The sequence below is a fragment of the Macaca mulatta genome, chromosome 16 (genome assembly GCF_049350105.2).
Source record: "Macaca mulatta isolate MMU2019108-1 chromosome 16, T2T-MMU8v2.0, whole genome shotgun sequence".
NCBI lineage: Eukaryota > Metazoa > Chordata > Mammalia > Primates > Cercopithecidae > Macaca > Macaca mulatta.
The window spans coordinates 70,544,482-70,551,956 of record NC_133421.1 but is presented as its reverse complement, the minus strand read 5'-3'; the positions used below and the strand labels follow the sequence as shown (position 1 = coordinate 70,551,956).

At 47.3% G+C, this 7,475-nt stretch overlaps 1 long non-coding RNA gene and 1 pseudogene across 1 annotated transcript; both read right to left on the bottom strand.

Moving 5' to 3' along the window:
* Positions 1-916: 916 nt before the first annotated feature.
* On the bottom strand, positions 917-7,162 carry LOC144335839 (uncharacterized). Its single transcript, XR_013407033.1, has 2 exons — positions 7,026-7,162; positions 917-1,147 (listed from the first exon to the last, which is right to left on the bottom strand). It is a non-coding gene; the product is annotated as an uncharacterized LOC144335839 (long non-coding RNA).
* On the bottom strand, positions 4,219-5,689 carry LOC100429095 (putative uncharacterized protein encoded by CRHR1-IT1; annotated as a pseudogene).
* Positions 7,163-7,475: the final 313 nt, after the last annotated feature.

Sequence of the window (7,475 nt, the reverse complement as noted above, 5' to 3'; positions counted from 1 at the left end):
TCTCTACATCACCCAGCTGAGGAGCATAAGGAGAGTGCTTTCATTTCATTCATTAACTCACCAAATATTTGCTGAACATTGACCCTGTGCTTGGCCCCAGAAGAGAATTTTGCAAAAACACAGTCCCTTATTTCAGATTTGACAACACAGTGGGGAGACTATATCTTTTTTTTTTAATGCAAATCATAGAACAGAGGCAACATTCAGGACTGATGAGGAAATTTGGCCCTTGGGAAATGGTCAGAACGGCTCATTCTGCTAAGAGCAGAGCATCTTGTAAAGTTCTACCCAGCTTGTTGCCCCACTTAGCCCTCCACAGGTTGCGGAAGCAGAAGAGGGAGCCACTCCTGTGGACTCAATTCTCACCCTTGCTGGTGAAAAGAGAAATCATGGGTTCTCATTGCTCACAGCTCTGCCTGGAACGACTTCCTTCTCTCCACTTCCAGACCCAAGCCCAGGCTTCCCAGGTTTCACCTTTGGACCTTTTCCCACTCCCTGCACCTGGGGCCCAATGCTCAACCCACCTCTCCACCCTTGGCATCCTTCCGTGGTTAAATGTAGGCTTCTCTCTTCCTGTCTGTGGCTGTCCGTTACCCCAAGTCAAGGCCTTACATCACCTTGCTCGCCTCAGGGAACCCACCCCTCCTGCGCCTCGGAAGGCTGAACTCCTCCAGTGCCCAGTTTGTCCTGACCTCAGAAGTACAACCCACTCCACTCAGAAGAAGCAAAGAGGGGTTTTTAAAGAAATATAAGCAGCTTCACTGAGAGCTCATGGCTAAACTCAGATTTTAAGAGGACAAGAACAAGAAAAAGGACAAATTGTAAGAATAGTTTCAGAAATGTTTACTAATGAGATGAATATGTGTAAGGCATTTAGCACAGTGCCTAAAACACATTAAGTAACCAACAAATGGTAGGTGGTATTAATACCATTATTATTAAATCCCAGAATGACGAGATTACAAGAACATGCACGCATAACAAAAGCAGTCTTAAAAAGCTAATTTTTTTTTCAGGGCCAGAGTAACAGGAAAGAGACCCATTATTCAAGACAGATGATGTAATGTGAATAAAAGAGTGAACATTTTAAGGTGTCTTTTATCCTAATATTCTTCTGTTTTCTTTAGAAGAGAGAATTATCTTCAACCTGGAAAGGATAATAAACATGATTATGGGGAAATAGGGACCCAAGACAGATGACGCAGCACTCAAGGAGAGCCCTTCTGCTTTATGCGAGCCCAACGCTCTTAACTCCCACTAAATATACCCAAGTCCTTTACTGTGTGGTTGCAAACCCCTACTGTAAATATTGAGAAGTCAGGAAGCTGAGAAGGGTGGGGAAGAATTAGAGATGAGCAAATGTTGCCCAGGTTTGTGAGAGAAGGGGGATTCCAGAAACTACAGATGGGTATGTCTGAGATTGATCTGCAGTCAGATAGGCTTATAAAAGATGGCAGATGTTACTAGTGGTCAAAGTGGCTTACTAAGAGTAATTAGTCAAATTAACCTTATTTCCATTGCTCAGGGATTGGTACATGAAGGCATTGCTACGCATATTGCATACTTAATTTTAGCAAAGCACCTGATAGAATCTTTCAGGATTCCTGGTGGGTAAGATGGAGAAATAAGGGCTAGATTTAAAGTATGATTAGCCAAGTTACATAGATGGCTGAACCTCCACATCTAATGAATGGAACAATGTCCACTACAGAGCACATTATAGGTGCTTAGTAAATATCTGTTACTGTTACACAAATGAATCAAGTTGGAGGGAAGTTTCTGATGGTATGTCCCCATCCAATTTTATATATATATAAAATATAATATATTTTGCACCCAGGCTGGAGTGCAGTGGTGCAATCTTAGCTCAGTATAACCTCCACCTTCCGAGTTCAAGCAATTTTTGTGCCTCAGCCTCCCAAGTAGCTGGGATTACCGGTGTGTGCCACCACGCCCGGCTAAGTTTTGTATTTTTAGTAGAGACGGGGTTTCACTATGTTGGCCAGGCTGGTCTTGAACTCCTGACCTCAAGTAATCTGCCTGCCTCAGCCTCCCAAAGTGCTGGGATTACAGGTGTGACCCACCATGCCCAACCTCAGGTGTAGTATTGATCCAAAATGATATCTGATGTACAGGAGGGGGGAAAGATCTGTTTTGTATGTAAGAGTAAGTTAGTCGAAATATAGTGAGGACAGTCAGTGAATGGAGGGGAACATTGAAAGAGACAGTGCTGGCAGAAGGCTGCAGGATGTTTACACCCCTGGGACCCCAAGGAGGTTGGTGAGAAGAGAGTCAAGTTAGATTGCAATCAGATGGCGCCATAGACCCGGCTAAGATTGGACTGGGTAGGCCCACCCTAGGCTGATCCCGTTCGGGAGCCTCTTCCTTATATGAATGGACTGTAATAAGAAAAGCCTGTGATGATAAAGTCTATTAAGGGTGGAAGCAATATGTGGTCTAGTTGGCTCTGCCTTGGGAATAGTTTTAGGGAGGGGTTTGTGCAGTGGACAAAGGTTGAGATCAAGAGGAGACTCTATTGAAAAAAAGAAAAAAAAAAATGCCATCCAGGCATGGTGGCTCATGCCTGTAATCCCAACCCTCTGGGAGGCTGAGGTGGGTGGATCAGCTGAGGTCAGGAGTTCGAAACCAGCCTGGCCAACATGGCAAAACCCCATCTCTACTAAAAATACAAAACTTAGCCGGGTGTGGTGGCACACACCGGTAGTCCCAGCTACTTGGGAGGCTGAGGCTATACAAAAATTAGCCAGGTGGGGTGGTGCATGCCTGTTGTCCCAAATACTCAGGAGGCTGAGGCAGGAGAATCACTTGAACTCAGGAGGCAGAGGTTGCAGTGAGCCAAGATCACGCCATTGCACTCTAGCCTGGGTGACAGAGTGAGACTGTCTCAAACAAACAAAACTATTGGGGAAAGGAAGACAAAGCCAGCAACTTCCTGGGTACCCAAGTCCGGCACATCAGCAGGTGTTTGTGTGCTCCCCCCGACAAGTTCCTCACCACCTTTACCAGGGGTTACAGCTCCATGGGAGAAAAGCCTGATAGGTGGAGATGGCAGAGCCCCTTCTCCTAATGGTGGCTGTGTGTCTGCTTGGCTTAGCAGCAGTGTGACAGCTTGCTCTTTGGATCGCTCTTCCTTGCCCAACTACTGCCAAACCAGGTTGAGCCCACCTCAAGGGATTGGGCAGGTAGAAAGTGTGGGTCAGTACAATCCTCACAATAACTTAGATGACGACATTAGAGCTCAGAAAGGTAGATGTTTTTAACCATGGTCACACAGCTGGCCTACAGTGGAGCAAGGATTTGAACCCAGAGTCTTAATGCTAGGATCCAAATTGTCAACCACACAGCACTGGGCTGGCATCTGCAGAATCTCAGGTTCTGAGATTGGGTCCCCACATTTTAAGAAGGATGTGGACAGATCAAAGGGGTAGCTCCTGGAGAGCCACCAGGAGAACGGGAGAATGGGAGAGGCTGGAAATCTTGTCCTGTAAGAGATACAGGGAGGGCCGAGTGCGGTGGCTCACACCTGTAATCCCAGCACTTTGGGAGGCCGAGGAGGGCGGATCACCTGAAACCAGGAGTTCGAAACTAGCCTGGCCAATGTGGTGAAAACTCCATCTCTACTAAAAATACAAAAATTTGCCAGGTGTGGTGGCTCACACCTGTAATCCCAGCTATTTGGGAGGCTGAGGCAGGAGAATTGCTTGAACTCAGGATGTGGAGGCTGCACTGAGCCAAGATTGCGCCACTGCACTCCAGCCTGGGCAACACAGTAAGACTCCATCTCCAAAAACAAAAAACAAAAAACAAAAAACCTACAGGTCATCAGGGAATTCTGTCTGAGATAAAAATGACTTGGGAAAATGCAATAACTGTCCTCAAGCTCTCAGAGAAATGTTATGTGGCAAAACACAGACATTTATTTTTCATAGCAGTATAAGAATAATGGTAATGATATATTTTGACATTCTAAGGATTAGAGAGTTATCCTAAACCGGAGTGGGCTGCTTTGAGATACTGAGCTCCCGGGCACTGAAAGTATTCAAGCAGAAGCTGGATGTCATGGGCCAGGCTTTCAATAAACCTGAAATCTACTCTTCCTCTTCTCAAAGTGCCTACAGCACGGCTGAGACCTACTTTCTCAGCTCCCTTGTCACTATTGGTTTCTTGACTATAAATTTCATACAGCTTTACCGAGGGATAACCTATGTACTGTACAATTTATCCATTGTAAGTGAACAATTTGATGGTTCCTAGTAAATCTATACAGCTCTGCAATCATTGCTACGGTCCAGTTGCAGAAACTTTGTGATTATAGTTTTTTTCCCCAAAGAACATTATTAGCATCAAGGGTAGATCCAGGTCCCATGGGCCGTGGTCTCCGCAGACCTAACAGCAGGACTCTGTGCTGTGGCTCTTGCCTCACAGCCTCTCCTCATTCCTTCTTGGGTGTCACCTGATCTGCCCTGCCACATGCTGCTTGGCCTTCCTGGGCCCTGGGTGCCTCCCCCCACCCAAGGTGTCTCCGATGGGCACCTTTGCTTCCTTCCCTCCTCCTCTGCCATGGCGTGGGGGCAGGGGCTTGGTCTTCAGCAGATTCCAAGGCAGTAGGGTATACTCAGAAGTATGTGAGCCCTGCTACCCCAGAGCTGTATTTGGCTCATGGCCATGTGGCCTCCAGCAAGTCACCTTATATTCGTTATTTCTGTTTTGAGACGGTCTCACTCTGTTGTCTAGGCTGAGTGCAATGGCTCAGTCTCATCTCACTGCAGCCTCTATCTTCCGGGCTCAAGTGATCCTTCCACATCAGCCTCCCAAGGAGCTGTGACTACAGGCACGCACCACCACACCCAGCTAATTTTGTTTATTTATTTATTTATTTATTTATTTATTTATTTATTTATTTTTTGTAGCGACGAGGTCTCACTATGTTGCCCAGGCTGGTCTTAAACTCCTGGGTTCAAACTCCTGGATTCGCCTGTCTCAGCCTCTTAAAGTGCTGTGATTACAGGCATGTGCCACCATGCCTGGCCACTTTATCTTCTTGGACCTTAATTCTTCCCCTTTTGTAATGCAGACATAATATACATGCCTTGCTCGGTGCAAAGATCAGAAATGATGAAATGATGTGTATCAAGTGACTAGCACAATATCTACTTTTTTTTTTTTTTTTTTTTTTTTTTTGAGACAGTCTTCCACTGTCGCGCAGGCTGGAGTGCAGTGGCGCGATCTTGGCTCACTACAGCCTCCGCCTCCCAGGTTCAAGTGATTCTTCTGCCTCAGCCTCCCGAGTAGCTGGGACTACAGGCGTGCACCACCACACCTGGCTAATTTTTGTATTTTTAGTAGATAGTTTCACCATGTTGGCCACGCTGGTCTCGAACTCAAGTGATCCACCTGCCTTGGTCTCCCAAAGTGCTGGGATTACAGGTGTGAGCCACCATGTCTGGCCAATATTCACTATTTTTAATAAATGGTATCCATGATTACTGCTGCCACCTTCATTATTGACACTCAAAAGTCCTCTGCTTTGAGCGCTTATTTTGCCTTTCTCTTCTTGGAATATCCCTGTTTTCTGGGTCTCTCCTGGTGTCCAGCCCTTACCATAGACACAGAGATGGATTCCCCTACACTTGGGAACCCCCAAGGCTGACCCTAGCCAGGGAGTGCATGTGGGTTAGTTGGGATGGAGCAGCAGCACCACCTAGTGGCAATGTGCAGCAGCACGCTAATTACTGACCAAATGCAGGAGTTGGTCTAATAGCTACATTAGGACACTTTGGAAGTCGCCTACTCCAGCTGTTTGTCCAGTGCTTGTGTGACCACAGCATCCTCCTAGAGATGGCTTCCCATGCCATGCACTAGAGCAAAAGAGGATGGAGAGAATGAAAAAACAGGAGAGAATTTATCAGTGTAATGCTCCTCACGGACCACAGGGTAGTTAAAAAAAGTTTAAAAAGCATCTCCACCAGATGTAGAGATAGGAAGTAGGTCGGTGGTTAGTGGTTGCCCAGTGCTGCGGGGGATGGGGGAAATGAGGATTGATCACTAAAGGGTACAGGGTTTCTTTTCAGGGTGATAGAAATGTTTTAAAAGTGACCAGGCACAGTGGTTCACGCCTGTAATCCCAGCACTTTGGAAGGCTGAGGCGGGCAGATCGCTTGAGGTCAAGAGTTCAAGACCAGCCTGGCCAACATAGTACATCCCCGTCTCTACTACTAATACAAAAATTAGCCAGGTGTGGTGGTGCATGCCTATAATCCCAGCTACTCGGGTGGCTGAGAAAGCAGAATCGCTTGAACCCGGGAGGCAGAGGTTGTAGTGAGCTGAGATTGTGCCACTGCACTCCAGCCTGGGCAACAGAGTGAGACTCTGTCTCAATAATAATAATAGGCCAGGCGCTGTGGCTCACACCTGTAATCCCAGCACTTTGGGAGGCTGAGGTGGGTGGATCACAAAGTCAGGAGATCCAGACCATCCTGGCTAACACGGTGAAACCCCATCTCTACTAAAAGTACAAAAAATTAGCTGGGCGTGGTGGCGGGCGCCTGTAGTCCCAGCTAGTCTGGAGGCTGAGGCAGGAGAATGGCGTGAACCCGGAAGGCAGAGCTTGCAGTGAGCTGAGATCGTGCCACTGCACTCCAGCCTGGGTGACAGAGCAAGACTCTGTCTCAAAAAAAAAAATAATAATAATAATAATAATAATAATGCTGATGAGTTTGTGGCCAGCACTGCTATTCATACTTGGACAAGATATCTCCAGGGAAACACCAGAGCAAGACATTCAAAGGTAGGAGACATTTAATCCTCATAACCCTATGAGGCAGGAATCAGTATCCCCATTTAACAGTTAGGCAAACTGAGGCTCCGCGATACAGAGGCTAAGAGTCAGTGGCCTGAGGCTAGCAGCCAGTGAGGGACATGGCAGGGATGCAAACATGGCTTTCAGGGACCCAAGTCTTTCCTCAAAACTACTGTACTGAAAACTGCTCCCCACTTACACTTACTCTGACTCACCGGCTCCAGCGTCACAGTGTGGGAAAGGCTGTAGTGGATGTGCTGTGAAAAGTCCCAGCAAGGCGTACTACCAGGGCCTAAGGCCAGGACAGCACCTCTGAGTTTTTCCTCCATAAACACAGCCTAGGAGTTTCAATAGAAACTCTGCTAAACTGGGCCGGGCGCGGTCGCTCAAGCCTGTAATCCCAGCACTTTGGGAGGCCGAGATGGGCGGATCACGAGGTCAGGAGATCGAGACCATCCTGGCTAACACGGTGAAACCCCGTCTCTACTAAAAAATACAAAAAAAAAAACTAGCCGGGCGAGGTGGCGGACGCCTGTAGTCCCAGCTACTCGGGAGTCTGAGGCAGGAGAATGGCCTAAACCCGGGAGGCGGAGCTTGCAGTGAGCTGAGATCCGGCCACTGCACCCCAGCCTGGGTGACAGAGCGAAATTCTGTC